This window comes from Mustela erminea, chromosome 5 (genome assembly GCF_009829155.1).
Source record: "Mustela erminea isolate mMusErm1 chromosome 5, mMusErm1.Pri, whole genome shotgun sequence".
Lineage (NCBI taxonomy): Eukaryota > Metazoa > Chordata > Mammalia > Carnivora > Mustelidae > Mustela > Mustela erminea.
The window spans coordinates 118970663-118976662 of record NC_045618.1 but is presented as its reverse complement, the minus strand read 5'-3'; the positions used below and the strand labels follow the sequence as shown (position 1 = coordinate 118976662).

General features: G+C 41.1%; 1 pseudogene; it reads left to right on the top strand.

The window, feature by feature from the left end:
* Window positions 1–735: 735 nt before the first annotated feature.
* Window positions 736–1328, top strand: LOC116590026 (annotated as a pseudogene).
* The last annotated feature ends 4672 nt before the right edge of the window (window positions 1329–6000 follow it).

The following is a 6000-nucleotide window of genomic DNA, read 5'->3' as shown; positions in this document are numbered from 1 at the left end:
ACTTAAGACAAAATGTTGGAAGCAGCTAGAAGGAACAGGAACAATGACTTGAGTGACTGCTAACCTCTCATTGGAAACACGAGGCCAGAAGACAGCACAAAATGTCTTTCACAGGCAGAAAGAAAAGGGTCACCTCAGAAATCTATATCTGGTGGAAACCTCCTTCAAGAATGAAGACAAAATAACCACATTATCAGATAAAACTAAGAGAATGTGGAAATGTGCACCGCAAGAAATGCTAAAGGACAGTCTTCAGGCTGAAGGAAGAACATACCAGAGAGAAGCTCAGATATTCAGGAAGGACGGAAAGCCACCAGAAGGAGCAAATATGTGTGCAAATACAGAAGACTTTCTCTTGACACACCCGTGTTGCGGAGCGGCGCTAAGTCCTGCACCTAGCAGGTGTTTGCCTGGGGCTCTGCAACCCGAGCAGGTGGGGTCTGTGCCCGTCAGGGTGAGCATGCTCGATTGGTGCACCGTTTCCTGTTCTGTCCCCTGCCCACCTGCAGCTGGGCCTTGCCTGACTCAGCCCAACCACAGCTTCAGGTTTGGACAAGGCTCCCACAGCTCCCACTATGCCAACCTGAGGACAGACGTTTTCTTCAAGTCAGTGCTGACTGCAGAGGGAGGCTGGAAGCGACAGTAAGATCTGGAAGAAGTGAAGGTGTTGCTGGGAAAGACCACTAGAAAAGGCCGGCTGAAAAAAATCTAAGATTGAGACAAATCAAGTACGTAATGCGGCAGAAATCAAAGAAAAGCAGAACTTTTTGACAGTGAAAAGCTGCTGCTGTGGTTGATCCCATTAGAACAGGATATAAGGTGAAAATCGCGGATGGGATCGGGCAGATAAGATAATGTGGATTTCACAGACTTAACTGGAGTTCATCAGTTCCTCACTGAGAATGTGCAGGTGCATTTCACAGAGGTCATTTGGTCTTTCCGTAAAGAATACAAATGAGAAGAGTTACTGCAACAATGTCTTGAAACCCATCTCTGTGGAAGACAGTTCGAAAAGAAGTCAAACAGATAGAGTTCTCTTCTTGGATAGAAATAAGGCAGAAACTAGGCAGTGCGATTGTCTGACTCAGGTTGAGAAAGCATGAGAAGAGAAAGAAAGAGCCCTCCTACAACACAGGAACAGATCCTAGAGAGGGATTGGTGAATGGTCTAAAGAAAATTTTCAAAAATGAAGAGGATGATAGGAAGTGAACAGTTAATAAAGCCTCAGCAGAGAAGCAAGCCAAAGGAAGATACAGAATTCTTTGTTTGAGACTTTAAAGTCATTTGGGGAACTGTGATGTGGAAAAATTGATGTTTCCAATAAGGAAATGTTGGTGAGCTGCACAGAAAAATTCGACAGATAACTACTTACATTGCCTTCTTCTAAGCGAAGGCAATGAATTCTCCCATTTCCTACTGGAGGATTTATTTAAATAAAATAGGCTTATTAAACACTTCCTCAAAGATGGTTTCCTTGGTAATCTGGGCATTTTGTTCAAGAAAGGATAATATACATTCTTGTGTGAAATGTGAAAAAGCAAGCCTTGTCTAAGGATAATGCCACATTGTATGTATTTTTGTTCTGCTAAGAGGTAGGAAACAAAAGTAATAAGTTCCTGACATCAGTTCCAACCAGTGTAATAAGTAAAAATAAAACCTGAATTTTTTTGTAAAAATATATGTTGCTATCTGAACAATAAAAAATATATTGGGGCGCCTGGGTGGCTCAGTGGTTTGGGCTGCTGCCTTTGGCTCAGGTCATGATCTCGGGGTCCTGGGATCGAGCCCCGCATCGGGCTCTCTGCTCCGCAGGAAGCCTGCTTCCCTCTCTCTCTCTCTCTCTCTCTGCCTGCCTCTCTGCCTACTTGTGATCTCTGTCTGTGAAATAAATAAATAAAATCTTTAAAAAATATATATATATATATATTGAAGGTCTTAGCATATGAAAATGTGATTTGAATGACAACCACAGTGGATGTGGGGAAGAAGATGGGAAATGAACCTGTATAGTTGGAAGGTTTCTCTATTTTATACAAAGTTGTACAGTAGTAACTGTGAGAGGGCTGTGAAAAGCTAATCCTTAAACACTTAAAAAAAATGCCAAGAGACAGAGCTAAAAAGTCAACAGATCACATGGAATTCTAAAAAATATTCAGTTAATCCAAAAGAAGATGGGCAAGGAGGATCAAAAACCAGTGGGGACAAACAAAACAAATAGTAAAATGGTAGACTTGAATCTAAATCACTGTATTAAATATAAGGGATCTCAACCTATGTTGTCTAAAATAGGGCCACTAGCCATGTGATATTTCAACTTAAATTAACATTAAATTAGAAATTTAGTTCTTCAGGGGTGCCTGGGTGGCTCAGTGGGTTAAAGCCTCTATCTTCGGCTCAGGTCATGATCCCAGGGTCCTGGGATCGATCCCCGCATCGGGCTCTCTGCTCCACAGGGAGGCTGCTTCCTCTTCTCTCTCTGCCTGCTTCTCTGCCTACTTGTGATCTCTGTCAAATAAATAAATAGAATCTTTAAAAAAAAAAAAAAAGAAAGAAAGAAATTTAGTTCTTCAGTGGCACTCAAGAGTTCACTAGTCATATTAGACTATGATACTGAAGAACATAAATATTTACAAAATATTTCCATCATTGCAGAAATTGTTGAACAGTGTTGATCTGATCAATCCAGTTAAATGTGCATGTAGATTGTCAGACCTGACCAAAAATCAAACCACCCAGCCAACTTTCAACTATACGCTGTGCACAACTAATCCTCTTTAAATATGTAAAGACTCAGGCTAAAAAATAAATGGGAAAGGGGCGCCTGAGTGGCTCAGTGGGTTGAGCCTCTGCCTTTGGCTGGGGTCATGATCTCAGGGTCCTGGCATCGAGCTCCGCATCGGGCTCTCTGCTCAGCAGGGAGCCTGCTTCCCCCCTTTCTCTCTGCCTGCCTCTCTACCTACTTGTGATCTCCCTGTCAAGTAGATAAACAAAATCTTAAAAAAATAATAAATGGAAAAGATTCCACGCAAATGTTAAGTACAAAAAGACTGTGGTGACTAGATTAATATCAGATAAAGTAAATTTGAATGTAGAGGGTATTACCAGAGATAAAGACATTTCATAAAAATAAAAGGATTACTACTGAGAAGATGTAATAATCATAAATGCTTGAGTTTAATAACAGAGCTTCAAAGTGTATGAAACAAAAACTGACATAATTAAAGGAAGAAATAGGCAATTCCATAGTCATGGTTTGTGATTTTTTTTTAAAGATTTTATTTATTTATTTGAGAGAGAATGAGAGAGAGCGTGAGAGAGAAGGTCAGAGGGAGAAGCAGACTCCCCAAGGAGCTGGGAGCCCAGTGCGGGACTCGATCCTGGAAGTCTGGGATCATGACCTGAGCCAAAGGCAGTTGCTCAACCAACTGAGCCACCCAGGCACCCGGTTTGTGATTTTTTTTTTTTTTAAGATTTATTTATTTATTTATTTGTCAGGCATAGAGGGAGAGCGAGCGAGTGAGCACAGGCAGACAGAGAGGCAGGCAGAGGCAGAGGGAGAAGCAGGCTCCCTGCTGAGCAAGGAGCCTGATGCGGGACTCGATCCCAGGACCCTGGGATCATGACCTGAGCTGAAGGCAGCTGCTTAACCAACTGAGCCACCCAGGCGTCCCCCGGTTTGTGATTTTTTAAAGAAGATTTTTTATTTATTCATTTGAGACAGAGAGCGAGAGAGAGAACATGAGAAGGGGGAGGGGCAGAGGACAAGTGAACCCCCCACTGAGAAGGGAGACCGAGGCAGGGCTCCATTCCAGGACCCTGAGATCATGACCTGAACTGAAGTCAGAGGCTTAACCAACTGAGCCACCCAGATGCCTCCTGGTTGGTGATTTCAACATTCTTCTCTCACCAATCAATAGAATAACTAGAACAAACATCAGTAAAGTCAGAAGATCTGAAAAACACTGTCAAACACCTTGACCTAATTAACACTTATAGAGTCTAACTACACCACAGCCAACAACCGCAGAATACATATTTAAGAGCATATGGCATGGTCACAGAGACAGATCTGCTGCTGGACCATAAAATAAGTGAGATTTAGAAAGACTGAAACACATTGACTATGGTTCTCTGACCACAGTGAAAATGTTAGAAATAAAGGATTTGTCTTAAAACCCCAAACATTTGGAAATTAAACAACACACTTCCGAATAATTCATGGGTCAAAGAAGAAAAATTAGAAACTATTTTGAAAATTATATGAAAATACAACATACTGAAATTTTTAGGATGCAGCTAGCAAAGGGAAAACCCAGGTGGCCCCATGAGAAATCGATTTTTATTTTTATTTTTTAAAAAATATTTTATTTATTTATTTGACAGAGAGAGAGAGATCACAAGTTGGCAGAGAGGCAGGCAGAGGGGGAAGGGGAAACAGGCTCCCTGCTGTGGAGAGAGCCAGATGTGGGGCTCAATCCCAAGACCCTGAGATCATGACCTGAGCCGAAGGCAGAGGCTTAACCCACTGAACCACCCAGGCGCCCAAGAAATCAATTTTTAAACAGATAATCGATACCATATTTCAAGAGATAATTTCAACATTAATATTCAACAAACTTACAAAGGCAGATATGCAAGTGACCATAGCACATTAAGAAAGCAGGGAAGTGCAAATTAAACCACAATAAGATAGCACAACACACCCACCAGTATGTTCAAAATCATACAGCGTGCCAGGGTGGCTCAGCTGGTTAAGCGTCTGCCTTCAGCTTAGGTCATGATCTCCGGGTCATGGGATTGAGCCCGGAGTCAGACTCCCTGCTCAATGGAGAGTCTGCTGCTGTTTCTCCCTCTCCCCCTGCTCATTATCTCTCTCACATAATCATCTAAAAATTTAAAAAAAAATCACAATGACTAATACTGCCAAATATATACAAGGTTATGGAACTATTGTCTATCATTGGTTGATGCAGCTACTCTGGAGAAGTGTTAAGCAGTTTCATATAACCAAGTACACAGCTCCCCTATGACCTAGCAGTTCTACTCCTAGTAAATCTGAACCTGAGATCTGAAAACAGATCCACAAAACTTTGCACAAGAATGTTCCTAACAGTTTTATGATGGCCAAAAAAAAAAAAAAAAAAAAAATCTAGCAGCCCTGGTTTCTATCTATAGGAGAATGACTCTTCAAACATTTAAAAATTAGTGATAAAAAGGAATAAAGGACCAAGACATAGATCATGGATAGATCTCAAAAATGCATTAAACAAAAGGTCAGAACTGTAGAATTCCATTTATATGAAGATCTAAAACAAAGAAAAGCAAGTTCTATGAAAGCAAAACCAGTCGATGATGGGGGAAACAATTAGAACAGTGATTTCCTCTGGAGGAATGTGGGTGGGGATTTGCTGACAGAGAAGATACCAGGAAGATATGGACTGCTGGTGATATTTGGTTGATAGGTTGGATAGGTAGGGGTTTAATCTACACAGGTGCGTGCATTTGTCAGAACTCATCTAATGGCACACTTCAAGATTTGTGCATTCCACATTTGTGCATTAAGATTTGTGCATTTCACTATACGTTTTACCCCCAAAGAAAAAAAGTCTGTAAATATTGGACTCTCCTTAATGATATGTAGGGAAAAGTATTGGGGAAGAGATGTACTGCTGTCTACAACCTAATTTGAAATGTATCCAAATAAGATGGCTTGAGGGATGGAAAGAAGAATGGATAAATATGTAATAAGGCAAGTACAGTAAAATGTTAATTGTAGAATCTAGGTGGTGAATATATAGAATTCTTTGAAATTGATGTTTGAAAATTTTCATATTAAAATGGGGGAGGGGAGTAATTGCTGGACTGACCTTCTCTCGTTTACACGTGTCTCCACATGGACTAGCTCCTAAAGCTCTTGCCCCCCAGTGAAGCAGATAAAATAGGGACATTCAGGAGGAGGTAAAGGAGCTGAGGGGTGGTCAGGTGCATTGGAATCCAGAG